This window comes from Arvicanthis niloticus, chromosome 10 (assembly GCF_011762505.2).
Source record: "Arvicanthis niloticus isolate mArvNil1 chromosome 10, mArvNil1.pat.X, whole genome shotgun sequence".
In the NCBI taxonomy this organism is placed as follows: domain Eukaryota; kingdom Metazoa; phylum Chordata; class Mammalia; order Rodentia; family Muridae; genus Arvicanthis; species Arvicanthis niloticus.
Window position 1 is genome coordinate 60,094,931 of NC_047667.1, and position 17,921 is coordinate 60,112,851.

General features: G+C 41.7%; 1 long non-coding RNA gene across 3 annotated transcripts in view; it reads left to right on the forward strand.

Moving 5' to 3' along the window:
* LOC143443734 (uncharacterized) overlaps nucleotides 1-17,921 on the forward strand; it is a 44,183-nt gene that overhangs the window by 1,336 nt on the left and 24,926 nt on the right. For 2 of the 3 annotated variants that reach the window (XR_013112954.1, XR_013112953.1), the window contains exon 2: nucleotides 12,170-12,240. The exons of the other annotated variant lie outside the window; for it this stretch is intronic. This is a non-coding gene — a long non-coding RNA (uncharacterized LOC143443734). The remainder of the gene's footprint in view (nucleotides 1-12,169; nucleotides 12,241-17,921) is intronic. 3 annotated transcript variants of the gene reach the window in all.

Genomic DNA, 17,921 nt, shown 5'->3' on the forward strand with positions numbered 1-17,921 from the left:
TTCAAGCTGTAAAAAATGTAGACACTACTACCTGCCAAAACTAAAACTAAGATCTAATCCATCAAAGTCCATATAGTTCTGAGAAAGTCTCAAAGTGTACTAACCTTCCTTTTTAGCTTCTGTAATTCCATTTCTGGCTAACTGTTCTTGATAACTTAAGTGTATCAACTCAGAGCATGGGATTTGTGCTTAAAGGCTCACTCTCAGAAAGGCTCAGTGGTATACTGGGATCCTAAATACCCAGTGTAGTTGCTGGCCAGCTAATAAAAACTTTTTATTGGCTTAAGCTATGTCCTCATCTTCTCTGGTGGATACCCCACAACAGCACAAGTTTTTTGTTTTTTGTTTTTTGTTTTTTTTTTTTTAATATTTACTTGCGTTTTTTTTCATACAATATATTTCCATCATATTGTCTCCCCCCAACTCCTCTGAGATCCTACCCACCTCCATACTAAGCCAACTTCATATTCTTTCTCCCTTTCCCAATCCCCACCCCCCACCCCAAAAAAAGAGACAGGGAAAATACCAATAGAAATTTCAAGACAAACTATTTTTAAGATTTGTTTTCTATTTTTGTAAACCTGGATGTGTTTATGTGCACCACATGTGGTGATGCCTGTGGGGACCAGAAGAGAGGGTAGGATCCCCTGAGCTGGAATCCACTTGTGAGCTCTCTATCGTGGGTGCTGGGAACCCAACCAGGGTCCTCTGCAAGAGTAGCAAATATTCTTAATCACTGGACCATCTCTCCAGCTCCCAGACTCTCTCTTAATTTTTTTTTCTACTTATCCTGTGTCAAATTCATACATGTATTCAGCGTATCTTGATAATAGCTACTGCAAAATTTCACACACCCCATGTCTTACATCATGTGCCCCCCCCCCCCATTTCAGGTCTCCTTTTTTCTTCTTTTCTTTCTTTCTTTCTCTCTCTCTCTCTTTCTTTCTTTTCTTTTCTTTTTTTTTTTTTTTTTGTAACTTTATGAGTCCAGTTGATGCTGCCTCTTTGTTTGTGGACAACCTACCATCAACCACACCCTCGAAGAAAAAAAATCCATCTCCTCCCCTCCCCTCCACAATTCCTCAGCTTCACTAATCCCTGTCCTATTCTGTTCAGGAACCCATTTCTTTTTTATTTTATTTTTGAGGCAACATCTTACAAAATTCCCCAGGCTGGCCTCATTTGAACTCTGTAGTCTAGGCCCATCTTGAATTTTATAATGCTCCTGCCCTGGCCTCTACAGCACTTGGGGTTTCAGGCCTGTGCCATCAGACCCAGCTTTTCCATCCATATAATAGCTTATATGTAAGAATTGTTTTGGGCTTGGTTACAATTTAAAATATTGCTTATGAGAGAAAAAAAATAGTTAACCAGTTACAGTTTTTGTTCCTCATTAAAGGGATGTAAAGTGGAATCCAGGTTCTGAATCTGGAGGTTTGATTATCAGAGACAGATACAGCTAAGTGAGAAGTGTCTGTACTACTGCCTCTGGTTTTCATAATAAACCAGTGAACTCGTTGCTATTCTGCAGATGAGAAAACCGGGGCCGAGAAAAAGTAATTTTTCAGAAATCACACAGGCAGCGAATGGTAAAATGGGCTGAGAAGTGAGCACCAGCATTGACTCGGCCATTGACGCGAAGGCCTGCTTACACTGTTCACTTTCACAAAGCATGAATAAAAACAAGCAAGGAAATTTTCAGGCAGGCACTGGGATTCACAAATTAGAAGACAATGTCTTCTATTATGACGATCCATGGTAATAAAAAAGACTCAAGAAGAAGATCCACTGTCACTCTTACTGGCAGCCCAGGAAGAGACGAGCAATTCAAGGCCAGCGCAATGACGTTTGCGTTTGGCCCCATTCCAGTTTGTTCCCATTTACTCTTATTTCATTACCATTTCTTACATGCTTGCTTTCTATGAGAAAAAGGAAAAGAGTGTGGATTTGGGTGGGGGGGAGGGGAGAGGAAAAGTGGGGGAGGGGAAGCTACCATCATACTGTATTGTATCAAAAAATTTTTTTAAAAACCTATTTTCAATAAAAATAAAGGGGAAAAATCCCCTGTGTACCAGAAACAGCTGATGTCATCTGACAACTGGGATAAACAAATCAATCTCCTCCGTAGCAGTTATGAGCTCTCAGCATTCCTCTCCCTCCACTGCGGACTCTCTGTCTGACCCTAAGTCAAAATGGACTCTTAGTTCTAGGTCATGGTGTTTTATCCCAGCAACAGAAAAGTAAGTAGATGGATCCCTTGAGGTTTTGGAGACCCATTAACCAGTAACTAGAACTCCACTTTCAGAAGACAGCTGGTTTCTTTTTTTTAAAAAAGAAAACAGTGAAGTATCTCTAAAATCCTTAAATTTCACAATCCTGTTTGTGAGTCTTCTTCTGAGTCCTGTAAGTTCATTTTGTTTTCTCTCTGAAACTGGCCTCAAACTTTCTACATAACCAGAGATGGGACTTGAACTTGAAGCCTCATGAACTCCTGATTTTCTTGTCTTTACCCCACAAGATGTAAGATTATAAGCCTGTGCCACCATACCTGGTTTATGCAGTATAGGGAGTCCAGTCCTGGCTGTCGTACCTGTGAAGCAGTCACTACCAACAAAGCCACATGCCTGGCTAAGCTACAAGTTGGTAAATCTTGAAATTCTTTACAAATGATAGTTTCCATTTTCATTAGTCTTTTTCTGATTTTGTTGTTGTTTTTAAGATTTGCTTTATTTTTGATTGTGTGCATGTGTTTGTACACATGAGTGCAGTGCCCACAGAGGCTAGAAGATGGTGGTGGATCCTGTAGCTGGAGTTATAGGCAGCTCTGAGATGCCTAGCATAGGTGCTGGGAACTGAGGTCAGGTCCTTTGCAAGAGCAGTGCTCACTTTTAACCTTTGAGGCGTCTCCCAGCCCCTTCATTGCTCTCTTCTAATATGACACTCCTGCTTGTGATACAATTAAAACCCAGTCAAGGCTCCCCTTGATTCCTAACCAGCCTGGGCCCTCGGTGCTGTCAGCCTGTTTAAAACATTCCAATCACAGACAGGAAAGGGACAGACTATCTCTGGCTGATGTTAAACAAAAGAGCACATGAAAACTGGTGGGAGGAGCAGGCTTTATTTCATGTGAACAAATTGTTCTTGGGCTCCTGGTCTCAAAGCCTGCATTAGTGATTTGGGCACTGCCATGCATCAAGGAGACCCATCGCACATTACATACCTTGCCCATAAATACCTCCTGCTAGGAGAGTTAATAGTCTCCTAGGCAATATTCATCAGTGATGACAAGATTTTCCCAGCTTTTCTGAAGTCAAGCTAACAAGAGCAAAGTGGGTTAGTGAATCCTGTAACTTCTGCTTAAGCTAGTTGGAAGGACAGCCCCAGCCCTGTACAAAGAATTGTGACTTCCCTTCTTTAGTCACAAGTGAACCCAGCCTGTGTGTCCCCAGTAGATCAGAGGTGCAGCCAAAAGAAACCCCTCCAGAGCTCAGCCATTTTCTTTAAGTCTTATGAAATTGGGAAGACACATCTTCTAAAACAGGCTGATTTGTCCAGTGATGAGAGCTCAGAGGAACTTTCCTAAGCCTGCTGCTCAGTTATCCATTCAACCACAAAGTACTTACTTGAGCCCTGAATAGACACAGGCACTGTTTTAGACACTGGGGATTCCTGGTGAGGGAAGATTCTTTGTACTTGTGATGTTCACAACTCCACAAATGAGACAATGACAACTAAGTACAAAATCATGCAATAGGAAGAGAACTCCCAACTATCCCTGGAGCATCAGCCCAGCACACTCCCCTGTTGCTGACACAGCTTACTCAATGCTGGCCCATCCGTTTGCCTGTCTGAACCTCAATCCCACCCTTCCCTGCTCTTATTACCATGTTCTGCTCTTTCCCCTTGCAGCTGGACTCCATCCCGCCACTTTGTCTTGGCTCTTGGTATCAGAATTCATCAATAATCACCCAGCACCAGGTTTCTGATCTTAATGGTGGCAGAGCATCCTTTGGCTGTAGGAATGTTTGAAGGGTGTGGCTATTCATCTCTTGGTGAACAGGAAACACATGGAGAGACAGGAATAAGCTATAGCCCCTCCAAGGACTCCTTCTATGACTCACACTTCTAGCTAGGTGCCATCTAAAGTTTGTACAACCTCCCAAAAGAACATCAAGTGTTATTCAACTCATGAGCCTGTGGGGGATTTCAAGCCATAAGACTACAAAAGCAGCCAGTTACACTTCACATCAGGAGGAAAAAATGCTCAAGTTGTGGTCTAGCTTAGCAGTAGAGTGCTTGCCTACCATATGCATGGCCCAAGTTCTATCTGTAGCACTGAGGGGAGGGAGGGGGAGGGTAAGGGGTAGGATGGGGTGCAGTCATAACCATGAAAAGAGAAAACAGTGAGTCCATGAAGCAAGTGGTTCCCAGAGACTTATGGCCAGAGGTAGATATCTTAATGAGGCTCATACCTCCAGGGTTATCCTCACAGATCTTTCTGAGCATGAGAAATAACAGAGAAAAATGGTCTATTACTCAATATTCCTTGAACCATGTCAGGTTGAGACACAGATAAAGAGAAAACGCTGGACTTCTGCTGGCATTCATTATTATCTATGCCCCACCCCCACCAAATCTGCTAATCTAGCTACCTCAAATCAAAAGTTTAAAGTAGAAAAATTATTAACAGGCAAGCTAGCCTAGTGATCTACAGACTGTCAAAGTCATGTAGGTGGTAGGCTGTGTTAGTTATTCTTCCATTACTTCGAAGAGACACCGTGACCAAGGTAACTTATAAAGGTTTACAGTTGGGGGCGTACAGTTTCAGAGGGATCTGTGAACATCATGGTGGCAGCAGACAGGCATGGTGCTTGGAGCAGTAGCTGAAAGCTCACATCTGATCCACAAGATGGAGAGACAGACAGATGGACAGAGATGAGACAGAGACAGAGATACAGAGACAAAAGATAGTCACACAGACCAGGCCTGACGTGGGCTTTTGAAATCTAAAAGCTCTCTTGAGTGATACACCTCCTCCAACAAGACCACACCTTCTAATCCTTCTTAAATAGTCTGCCAGCTAGGAACCAGACATTCAAATAAAAGCCTGTGGAGATCATTCGTAAAAGTTATTTATTTATTTATTTATTTATTTATTTATTTTTAAATCAAACCGTTATTTTTATTTTTTCACACAGGGGTTATATACACATAGAGGCAGGATGTGGGGAAGGGGACGCAGGAGCATAGGTGTTCAGGGGGAGTACAGATGTCTTCCAGAACAGGGTATCAGTTGGGTGAAGGTTCAGGGGACATGTCACTATGACTCTGTCTATGAATCACTTGTTTCTTATCTAAGCTGGTACTATCCACCAAGGTTACCTATCCACAAGGTCTATGGCTATTAGTTCTTATCCAGGCTGGTAAGTTTCCATCAAAGCTGCCTGTTGACAATATCTTATAGCTATCTGTTTCAGGGTTTTTCCACAGAGACCAAGGCTTTGTGTTAGCAGGCTGACTTAGGCCTATGGCTGATTTTAGGCCTTCGGTGTATAAGCAGGGCTGCCCATGACATCTCCTCTCTTCTCCAAGTATAGAAGAACTGTGACGATTCCAATTTTGCAAAGGCAGGGATAGAGGCCTGACCTCCAGTAATTAAAAGGGACCTTGTAATGGTTCTGGTCCTCCTGTCATTGTCTAGTGAAGCATGAGGGCTGTACTCATCCCAGTGTCTTTTTCCTGGAGAGGGGATACTTTTGACATCAAATCCTATGCAGTCAGGTTTGTCCCTCAGGGAACCCAGAAGGATATTTTTAATTTTTATTTATATTCCCTTGCAGTGCTTAGCCTCGCAGCCTAAGCAATAATTTAAATCGCCAGTCACAGGGGGTTCTGGGTGGCCCCTCTCTGTTTGGCTTAGGGGCAGAAGTCCCCTCTTTTAGATTGGGTGGAGATGGGTTTTGGGAACACCCTGGATAGAGTAACAACCTCGTCTTGAGTCTCCTGATCTTCTGTAGCTAACTTATGATAATATATCTTAATAGGTTTTGCTGTCAAAATTTTCTATCTGTTGTTTCACAAAGTTAGCCTATTTAAGGCCCAGGGGCCAAAATAAATAAGCAAAAGTAACCCAATTATCGGCCCCAAAATGGAAGGAAGTAGGGTTGACAATCATGAAGGGGTTGAAAACCAATTCTTGTACCAGCTCCCATCTCTCTCTCTCTCTCTCTCTCTCTCTCTCTCTCTCTCTCTCTCTCTCTCCTCTCTCATCTATTGATTTATCTATTTATCATCTATCTATGTATGTATCCATCTATCCACCTATCTATCTATCATTTATCATCTATCTACCTATGTTCGTATCCAACCATCCACTCACCCACCAATCCTCCTATCTAGCTATCACCTATCTGTCTATCTGTCTATCTGTCTGTCTGTCTGTCTGTCTGTCTGTCTTTTCTCAAGGCCTTCTCTGACGTTTTTCACGTTCTTTTTAACCATCCCTGTCTTGTCTATGTAAAAACAACATTCTTCTTTAAGAGCTGTACACAGTCTTTTATTGTAAAAGAGTAATCAAGTCCAATAAAGTCCTTTGTAATTTTTGGAGATCACTTCAGACAGTGAAACAAGGGATTCTTCAGATTAGTGATGTCAATCTCTAGCTGTTAGATGTCCTTGTCAATGGCTTATTGAAGGTCTAAGTAGTGTGGCCAGCATCAGGATTAGAACTTCCAATAGCAAACACCATGGGTGATTCATTTTTACCTGGAAAGGAAAAAGAAGAGAATTCTCAGGGAGATTTCTCTTCTCTGGATGTCAAATGTTATTCATCTTATTTATAATTGGGCCTGGCTTTGTGGGGGTATCTATTTATTTCATTAATCTTGTTGGCAGCCATTTAGCTGTGTCTTCTTTGGCATCAAACACGTATATCAATCCTTGGCCCCATGTGAGAACTGGGTCCGGGCCATTCCATATAAAGGTAAGAGGGTCCTTCCACATAATTGTAGCATAGTTTTTATTGGTCTCAGCATGCCAAAGGCAATCAGCAGCAGCTTTGTCATGAGCTTTTAGATTTAGAAAATTACATTAAAAATGAACAAGGCATGATGGAGAGTATTTCTGGGCAACTTCTTCTGAGGGTAAAGTTCCCCTTCTTTAGTTTTAAAAGCCAATTTTTCAGAGTTCTTGTAAAACCAGGCAGAAACACCAGTAGCTGCTCCCCCCATACTCAGAGAGTTATTAAGATATTATTTTATTATTTTTTTATTTGGGGGGGGGGGTGTCGAGACAGGGTTTCTCTGTGTAAGCCTGGCAGTCCTAGAACTCACTCTATAGACCAGGCTGGCCTTGAAATCAGAAATCTACCTGCCTCTGCCTCCCAAGTGCTGGGATTAGAGGCATGAGCCACCACTACCCATCTATTTTAAAGTTTTGTAATATTTGTTTTATAATATCTTGTCTTTGAGGATTATAAGGAATTCCAGTAATATGGGTAATAATAAATTGTTAACAAAACATCTCAAATGTCTGACTGTAACAGTCAGTTTTGTTTATCTTAATTTGATATGGAACACCAAGCGTAGAAGATACTATAGGCAATAACTAATTGTATTTTTAATTGTTTCTCTTGTTAAAGTAATTATAACTAGAAAGCCTGAAAAGGTGTCAAATCACATATACATATTTTCATGTTTTAAATAAAAAATGAGTAACATCCACTTATCATAATTGATTAGGTATAAGTCCTCAAGTATTAACACTATTATGAATAAATTGAGGACACTAAAAACAAATTTTGTTATTAGACCTATATACTCTCTAAAAATGTCAAATTATTAAACATAGATCTATAAAAATGTACTATCTTGTGGTGATGTTATATAATAGATGACTTTTTAAATCTTAATGATGATCTTAAAATTTTTAAAAATTATATCCATGATTATTAAGCTCCTTTATAACGAGAGTGTTACTAGGCCTTTTTCTGATAGTCAAAAACTGTAATAAGAATTTAGTCAGTCTCTCAGATGACATCGGTTAATTGTTCCTAGACAAATAACCAGACTTCTACTCTGAGCACATTTCAGGAGGTTATCAAACAGTTTGTCAAAGGTCAATGAAAAGGGAACCAACAATTTATCATAGGTGTTAGGATAGAAAATAAAATACTGTCTGGGCTTATCTACACAAATCTTCACTAATAACCCAGCTATAGTTCTGTGGCTATTATAAAGGCACGATGCCTATGAGAGTAACAATATTAATCTCACTTTTATATCAATAAGAAACTCGTACCGATGAAAACCTTAAATTTGAAATCAAAATAAATTTTGTACCATTTAAGAAATTATGACTTCAGCTTAATAATAATTATACAGATTTCTACTAATAGGTTATGGCTATGCAATAAATCCTAGCTATTCCTCCCTGTTCCAACAAAGCCACTACTTTCCCCTAGAAAGACAGCCCAATATTAACCACCTCAGTCCCCAAGCTCAGGGAATAGGGGCACAAACTCTTCATTAACTTCTTCTAGCTGATAACGGGCATTGAGATATTAGAAAAAGGGGTGGGGGCAAGAGTAAATTGATAAGCCTCTGACATCTGTGTCTTCACTGCATCCAGCTGAAATCCCAGGACATCAGAGGTTCCGGCAGGCCTGCTCAGCTTGCTTGATGAGTAGATACACCAAGGTTGTGTATTCTGCAATATATAATTCTCAAAACAAATTTTAGTATCAAGATAATTTTTCTTTTGAATTCCAGAATCTAGTCTTCTGGCAGCCTGCCTCTGTCATGTCTAATCCATATAATTCTGAGAGTTTCTATGAGGGTGTGTTCCCACCATCCTCTTATTCCGGCTTTCCTGCACTCTAATTCCCCAACACTAGGGAATCTAAACTTTCAGACACCAAGGCCTTCTACTTCCACTGATGCCTGACAAGGCCACCCTCAACTACCTATACAGGTAGAGCCATGAGTCCTTCTCTTTGTATTCTTGGGCTGGAGGTTTTAGAATGACTACCCCAGCTTGTTTCTTAGGACCATTGGCTTAAAAAATTGTTTTCCAGCCTTTTACTCTAGGGTAGTGTCTATCTTTGTCACTGAGGTGGGTTTCCTGTATGCAGCAAAATGCTGGGTCCTGTTTATGTATCCAGTCCGTTAGCCTATGTCTTTTTATTGGGAAATTGAGTCCATTGATGTTAAGAGATATTAAGGAACAGTGATTGTTGCTTCCTGTTATTTTTGTTATTAGAGGTGGAATTATCTTTGTGTGGCTATCTTCTTTTGGATTTGTTGGAAGAGGATTACTTTCTCGCTCTTTCTAGGGTATAATTTCCCTCCTTGTATTGGAGCTTTCCTGCTATTATCCTTTGTAATGCTGAGTTTGTGGAAAGATGTTGTGTAAATTTGGTTTTGTCATGGAATATCTTGGTTTCTCCTTCTATTGTAATTGAGAGTTTTGCTGAGTATATTAGCCTGGGCTGGCATTTGTATTCTCTTAGGGTCTGTATGACATCTGTCCAGCATCTTCCAGCTTTTATAGTATCTGGTGAGAAGTCTGGTGTAATTCTGATAGGTCTGCCTTTATATGTTACTTGGCCTTTTCCCCTTACTGCATTTAATATTCTTTGTTTTGTGCACTTGGTGTTTTGATTATTATGTGACAGGAGGTTTCTTTTCTGGTCTAGTCTATTTGGTGTTCTGTAGGCTTCTTGTATGTTTATGGGCATCTCGTTCTTTAGGTTAGGGAAGTTTTCTTCTGTAATTTTGTTGAAGATATTTATTGGCCCTTTAATTTGGAAATCTTCACTCTCATGTATACCTATTATCCTTAGGTTTGGTCTTCTCACTGTATCCTGGATTTCCTGGATGTTTTGGGTTAAGAACCTTTTGCATTTTGTGTTTTCTTTGACAGTTGTGTCAATATTTTCTATGGTATCTTCTGCACCTGAGATTCTCTCTTCTATCTCTTGTATTCTGTTGGTGATACTTGCATGTATGACTCCTGATTTCTTTCCTAGGTTTTCTATCTCGAGGGTAGTCTCCCTTTGTGATTTTTTTTTATTTATTGTTTCTACTTCCATTTTTATGTCCTGGATAGTTTTGTTCAATTCCTTCACCTGTTTGGTTGTGTTCTCTTGTAATTCGCTAAGGGATTTTTGTGTTTCCTCTTTAAGGGCTTCTACCTGTTTACCTGTGTTCTCCTCAAATTCTTTGAGAGTGTTATTTATGTCCTTCTTAAAGTCCTCTATCATTATCATTATCATTATAAGTGATTTTAAATCTGAATCTTGCTTTCCTAGTGATATGGGGAATTCAGGACTTTCTTGTGTGGGAGAACTAGGTTCTAATGATGCCAAGTACCCTGGGTTGCTGATGCTTATGTTCTTCTGCTTGCCTTTCGCCATCTGGATCTCCTTAGTGCTACCTGCCCTGTCTCTGACTGGAGCCTGTCTTTCCTATTATCTTGGTTGTATCAGAACTGTGTGGGGTGGCTGTTACTACTGGGTTAAGAGCTGGGGCCCAAGATCTGCTCAGTGCTGGGAAGCAGACCCGAAGGAACCAGTGCTAAGGGCCAGGATTGCTGGATTCCAGTTACTCTCTGTTTTGGGCAGGTGTTGCTGTCTCCTTACCTAAGATACTGCCCAAGTTAGAGCTCCTGGAAGACCCACTTCCTCTGGGTTTTGTGAGATGGTGTACAGAGCTGCTGCCTGCCGGGATCTGCTCAGTGCTTGGACCCAGACCGAAGGAGGATCATTCGTAGTCAAACCACCGCTTAGGCTTTAAAGTTCCCTGGTAGTGAAACGTAGATGTAACCTCCCCACAGGGTCTTGTTAAGAAAAACCTAAGTGGCAGTGGAAAAGATAAGACTGTTGTGCATACCAGTGTAACCTCCTGATCAGCCAGCCAGTGAAGAGAGAGAACAGGGTCTGACGTCATGGAGTAAATTGTTCCTTGCACCCAGCAGCTTGCCTGACATCCTGAACTGGCATTCAGCTTTGAAAAATTGTAAAATAAATTGCCTCATTTTTTGCAACTGTGAACCTCTAGTGCTTTTATTTATGTGTGTGCTCGAGTGTGTGTTGGGGTGGGGCGGGATACCTTTACGTTGCAAGTGTATTGTTACTTTAAAGATTTCCTGTCCTAGATAACTTTTCAACTCAGCGCCACTATTTCCTGAGCTTGCCACAGCATGGGGTTCACTGTTAGCTAATTTTCATTAGATAGTAATTTAATGCTGTAGGCTGACTTATAAAGGGAAGATGTATATTTGTTTAGTTTAGAGCTCTGTCTTTATTAAGGTAAGGGTCTTTATCCTATGGTGGACCAGTTGCTGGTAGAGTGGTACAGGGATTTTTTTTCCCACAGCAAGCAGGACACAGGGGGCACATATACGTTTTGGTCTCTACTTTCCATTCTGAATTTTATTTATTGTGTTGGGCATTGATCCTAAAATTTCAGGCATGCTAAGCATAAGCCCTACTACCAAACTATATACTCCTATGAGAAGGTTCATCGCCTTAGAAAGGCACCAGGATCAATCACTCGGTCTCCACTCTGAACTTAGACTCCTCCCAAAGACACAGCTTCTACATTGACGCTCTCATTACGTTTCTGTTCTCCAAGGTCTCTCAACAGAAATTCAGTTTCAGTCTGAATTTTAGAAGGAAAAAAAACTTGTTTCAGACAATGGCGACCATTCCAAGGGTCTTAGTAGCTACTAAGGTTGACTTCTGATTTAGAGGCCATGCTAAACAGCTATTTGGCCAAGAAGGTTCTTTTTTAATATGAGGAATATTACATAAATCTCCTGGGATGGAAACTGGAAGCTCATACTTAGAAAACCCATTGGTAACACTTCTCTTACCCTTGGAACATCTATTGATGATCTGCTCATCACTCACAGAAAAAAGCAACAAGAATGAGTTGATACCGTTTTCTCTTTGTAGAAGGATTCAGTAATGGCCCAATTACATTCTCCACTCAAGGGTCTCTCTCATTAGTGGTTGCAGCTTGCAGGGAACTCTGACCTTTTGTTCCTGCTTCTGCTAATGGAAAAGGCCTTGCACCATGTGAGGGTGGGCATAATGAGGTTGGGCTGAAAGCAGCTAAATAATGTCATAAATATATCCTGACAATTGTTGATTTTTTTTTCCCTTGAGGTAACCATAAGATGATTCTGTTGACTTCAGCAGATGCTCAGAGTGGGGAGGACTCCACAGAACACTCTCCTGTAAGCACATGATTTATCCCTGGGTATTTCTCTTCAACAAGAGACAAGTGGAGTTATAGGTGGCTGCCTAGGCTTTACTCTAACCAACTGTACACAGAGAGAAAGTCTACTGTGGAAGGAAATGCAAATAGTGCCCTTCAGATCACAGGAAGTCCAAGGTCAATTTTAATAAAAAAACAATTCAGAGACAGAAATTACCCTTTATCAGTAGTAAGCAGAGGAGGTTTTGGAATCTAGGATACAAGTATAACCTGAAGAACTCAGTAGTTGACGACAATCAGGAGCCAAGATCCAGGCCCAGGTAAGAACCAGCAGACGAGGCACAAATGAAACAGCCATCATATTGGAAATTCACAACCTCTCTCCAGGCTTTTACCTCTGTCTCAGTTCAAACTTTTATAACCCCTCCAGCAGACTTCATAGTCTCCAGCAGACTTCTGGATAACCTCGGTTGTCTCCCTGTGTTCACACAGGGATATAGTGAGCTTTAAAAATGTGTGCAACGTATCCCTTATACATCATTCTTCACATCCTTACATGACTTCCAAACCCTGCAGCTTTTGCCCAGAAGTGCAGGAGCAAGAGATACTTCAGACTGTAACGCTACCACTAAGTGCTGCTGCATCTAACATACATGCTGTGGTACACAATATAAGGCACTGGACAGACCCCACAATAAAGAACTGTCTTGTCTCCCACACGAATACTACTGAGACTGAGACATGCTGGAGCCTGCCCCTTGAGTACCTTTCTCCCAGATTGCTCTCCCATGATGCTCACTTCAGGCATGCCTGCATTTAGTTTTACAGGTTGCTACTTTCTCTTTGCTGATTGTCCTTTGTGCAGGGTACCTTCTCAGAAAGATACATTGTTGCCCCAACTCTCCCGATTAGTCATCAAAATGTCACCACCCTTGGGGAAACCTTTCCTAATGTCCACCCAACTTCTTATATACTTATAGGCATGTCTAAGATGGTTTGAAATCGGGTAGGAGTGAGACTAAACTTTTGAATCTTCACTGTTGGCAACTGGCCAGTGGGAGGATCCCACCTCCAGAGTGTTGCTCAAGTACAAATAGCTAAATGATGTTTTCTTTTTTGGTGCAATTGTCACTTTGCTCGATCGCTGTGTTCTTAAGCTCAAAGAGTTTTCTTTGTTGTGATTGTTAATCTCATTTTTACATTTCTATGCTTGGTCATTTATTATTTGCCCCGCTTCACAGTTTTTGTCCCCCTTGTATTTTCTTGAAGCATGCTTAGGTTCCTTTAAGTGACTGTTTTGAATTCTTAGTTCACACCTCTTCATTTTCCAGAGCCAATTATAGGTAACTTATTTTGTTCACTTGGTCGTGTAATGTTTCCTGATTCTCCTTGGCCCTGTGGTCAGGTATCTGAGGAGGTAGAAGTAGTCGAGTTGTTCACAGCTTAGCTGTGCTGCTTTGTTGGGGATCAGTTCTAATGCTTTGAATTAATCCCAAATGGGAAATCTGCATGTCCAAAGGCTGAAGGTCCTTGTCCCCAATTGGTTTTTGATCGATCAATAAAGAGCATGCCTCTGAGAAAAGGCTATGCCACTTATGAAAAACCCACAGCCATTGTCCCTTCCCTTCTTGTCTTGCTTTCCTTAATCTCCTTCCTACTTTTGCTGAGACAGAAGAGAGGGCAGAGATAAGCACTTGTGAACAAGCAGATACCATTACACTTAAGTTCCTATTGCAACTCTGTGTGTTGAACACCTTCCTCTCTTGGGAATGCTTTTAAGGACTCTAAGACTATGAAAGGAGGAAGAATGATGTTGCTATTCATTGTTACATAGTTCTGATCTTATAACTGCCCTTTAGACTACAGAGACCAGCCAGGCAGTGGCAGTGCACTTTTTTGTTGTTGTTTTTGTTTTGTTTTTCGAGACAGTTTCTCTGTGTAGCCCTGGCTGTCCTGGAACTAACTCTGTAGACCAGGCTGGCCTCGAACTCAGAAATCCGCCTGCCTCTGCCTCCCAAGTGCTGGGATTAAAGGTGTGCGCCACCACCGCCCAGCGGCAATGCACTTTTAATACCAGGCAGAGGCAGGCAGATGTCAGAGTTTGAGGCTAGCCTGATCTGCAAAGTGAGTTCCAGGACAACCAGGGCTACACAGAGAAACTCTGTCTCAACAACAAAACAAAACAGAACAACAAAACAAAACAAAACCCCCAAACAACCCAAACACAAAAAGCTTCATTTAGAATACAGAGATCACAGTTTCTAGTATTAAAACCTGGAGACAAAAGAGGAAGGATCAGGGGACTCTTCTACTCTCCATTCTTTGTGTGTGTCTGCCTTTTCATTGCAAATAGAGCCCTGAGTCTTACTTTAGAAATAGATGCTGCACGTTAGAAGCAGAGTGCCTGTGGAGGAGGGACGATCAATAATATTAGCTATGAAACCTGATCACGAGTGTTCTTACGCCCTTAGCCTTTTTTGCGTTATTTATGTCCCTTTCTGGAGCATCTGAAGCCAGTATGCAAAACGATGAAGTTTAGCTATAGAGAGGCACAAGAGGACATACGACACTGTCACCTCGGTTCACGTTAGGGAACTCTCTTCCTTATGCTGTTTCTCTAAACAGCTCCTGTCTAGAGATTGTTTGTTTAGTTCTTGCACTAGTCAGGGTTCTCTAGAGAACTTATGGAATGTCTCTCTATATTAAGGGAATTTATTGTCATGGCTTACGGCTGTAGTCCAATTAACCCAACAGTGGGCATCTGTGAATGGGAAGTCCAAGAATCTAGTAGTTGCTCAGTCTCAGTAGGCTAGTTGTTTCAGCTGGTCTTCTGTAGAAGTAGGTTTCAAAAATGTGCTGGCAAGTAAGTGTAAGCAGTTGAAGGAGAGTGAACCTTCCTTCTTCCAATGTCCTTATGTTGGCCTCCAGTGGAAGGCGTGGTCCAGATTAAAGGTGTGTACCACCATGCCTGGATTTGGGACTTGCTTTGTCCCAGGTTGACCTTGAACTCAGAGATCTCCTTGTCTCAGTCTCCTGGGATTAGGTGTGCACTACCTTGCCTGAGCCTAAGCTTTTTGTGTCCACTGTGCCTCAAGATCTCCATGTCAAGATCCAGGTCAAAGACCTGTGTCTTCCACCCTCAAAATCTGGATCACAGTGTGCCCTCCAATTCTGAAGTGGAAGTCATTCCAGATGTAGTCAAGTTGACACTCAGAAATAGCCACCACAGTGCTTATTTCTTTATTGATTGATTATTTACTGATTGATTATTAATTGCTTATTTGTTTATTGGTTATTTATCGATTGACTATTGCTTATTTATTTATTTATTTATTGCTTATTTATCTAATTTGTGTGTGTGGTCTGTACACAGTTGTATGCTGTCCATACATGGACGCTGTGTGTCCATGCATGGAGGCTAGGGAAAGTTTTCAGTTGTCCTGTCTATCACTGTCCAGTGTCTTCCCTTGAGACAGGATCTTTCACTGAATCCAGAACAAGGCTGGCAGCTATCAAGCCTCAACAAGCCTCCTGGAGTTACAGACACTAGTGCCCACAGATATTTCTTCATATGACCACTGAGGATTTGAACTCAGATCTTCATGTCTGCACAGCCAGGGCTCAACCCACTGAGCCAATTCTGTAGCCCCTTCCAGAGTTTTGCCATCAGGGGTCAAGTGTTAAGATTGCTAGCATGTGGCAACTAATTTAATGTCTCTCCAAAGCCAATGCCTGGTCTTCTTGCAGCAAACATAGGTAGAAGTATCAGCCTAGGGTCTTCTCTTAGTACACTGCCTGAGCTGTACTTAGACACACCCAGAGCTGCCCTCACCATGTCACAGGGCCCAAGGGGAAGGAAGAGAGAAGGGGAAACAGGCAGAAGAACAAGTGCTCTCCTTCCCACCGCTGTCTAGATTTCGCTGGCACCATTTCAACCCCATTGCCATATAAACACAAAGGACAATGTGTTCTGTCCCATATGTGTACAAGCTAATAGGCATGTGGTGACGGTGGTGGTGGAAGAGCGTCTTTTAAGGAAGATAATCAATGTTTAGCTCAATGTCTGAAAATGGTGAGTGGTGCTTAGCAACCCACTTAACAGCGAGCCTCTGACATCACTTCTGCCTTGTGCCCATGCAGGTGCCACTCCTTAAATCTTCCCGCAGACCCAGAGGACCTCTGTCTCCTCCGATCACCTAGCCCTTCTCTGCGGAATCCTGTCTAATTGAATGTTAAGATCAAAGTTTAAGTTTATAAGAAAGAAAAACAAGTGCAGATAAATAGTTATTATCTGACATCCTTATGAAAATTCATGACCTGCAGCTTTATCAGGAGGCCTTATAAGACTTCTAATTGTGAAGTATGGGAAGCTATTAACTAACTGGTGTGCCTCCGTCTCTCGATAAGAAGTGAGTTAAATAATTGTCCTGTTTAACTTCTGCTTGTTAACCTATAAGGTCAACTAGTTTGAACATACGTTTAATGAAATCCTAGAGCCAGAATTTATGATATTGCCACTGAATGTTAAATTGGACAATTTACATAAGCAGAGCATTAACCTTCCGAGTACTGAATACCATTTTTTAGCACTCAGCCGCTGGGGACAATAAGGGACATGTTCTATATATTTGTGATTAGCTTGCCTGGAAACTCTCAGAATGACCAATTGGCCTACCAAGTTTAGCAGTATAATTAAATGAATGGACTCGGCCTAAGTAAATTATCAGTGCTGTGTACAGTATATCATTACAGTCCGGAGGAAAAAAAAAGATATGAATAATTTAATAATACATTACTAATTTATCAATGCTAAGTGACTTCGAGGAGGCCCATTGTAGTTCATTGTTTTAAATTTGACACTTGATTTACTGTGCACATGATTAAAAAGGGACAGATTCCTTCTCTTCTCAAAAATACACCGACGCAGTAGGCGTTGTTATTTTTGTTTTTCCAAGAGAAAGAAGCAGTGTTTTCTGCTTCAGTGATATTACAAAATGCCCACTGCTGTGCACTGGTGGGAGGGCCACCTAGTAATTTGTCACAGTCAGATGTGTGGAGTCCCCACTACCAGGCAGCCTTAGTGAGGGGAGGGCTCTGACCCCTGAGTCGTTCAGAAGCCCAGCTGGCGACTCTGCAGCAATTATCATTATGGTTTGGCGAGGTCAAGCACCCAGAACAGCAATTTACAGGGCACCTGGGAATGCTCTGCTGACAGGGACCATCGGTCCTCTCTGGGCTACCTATCTCGGTAAACTCAGTTCTGTAAACTCAGCCTAAGGTCTGTTGAGGTCTGTGGTGCTCCAGGGCTTATGAACGTATTTGGTAAAATAGTATGTTGTATGAAGCCAGATGGGCACTCTGGGCCTTGGTGTTGTCGAGTCATCCAGAACAGATTGCATCACCTTAGCCAGGCCAAGCCCTGCCTTTTCTGTGTTTTCTAAAGCCCCGGGTCTGTTTTTCACTCCTCTCCTTCAGTTTCGCTGTAACACTCCTGGCTCCTTTTGGTTTTAGCCTTTTAATGGCTACTTATGCTGAAAGCCTGCTCACCTCCATCTACTATTTCATGGTCTCTCTGTGTGTATTCCTGATCCTGGAGCTCACTGGATCTCAGCTACTGGCTAAACAGTTACTTCTGGGATCCACAGCAGGAATGTGGTACCCAGTCCAATGATGTGAACTAACATCCTCAGAAAGAAAGCT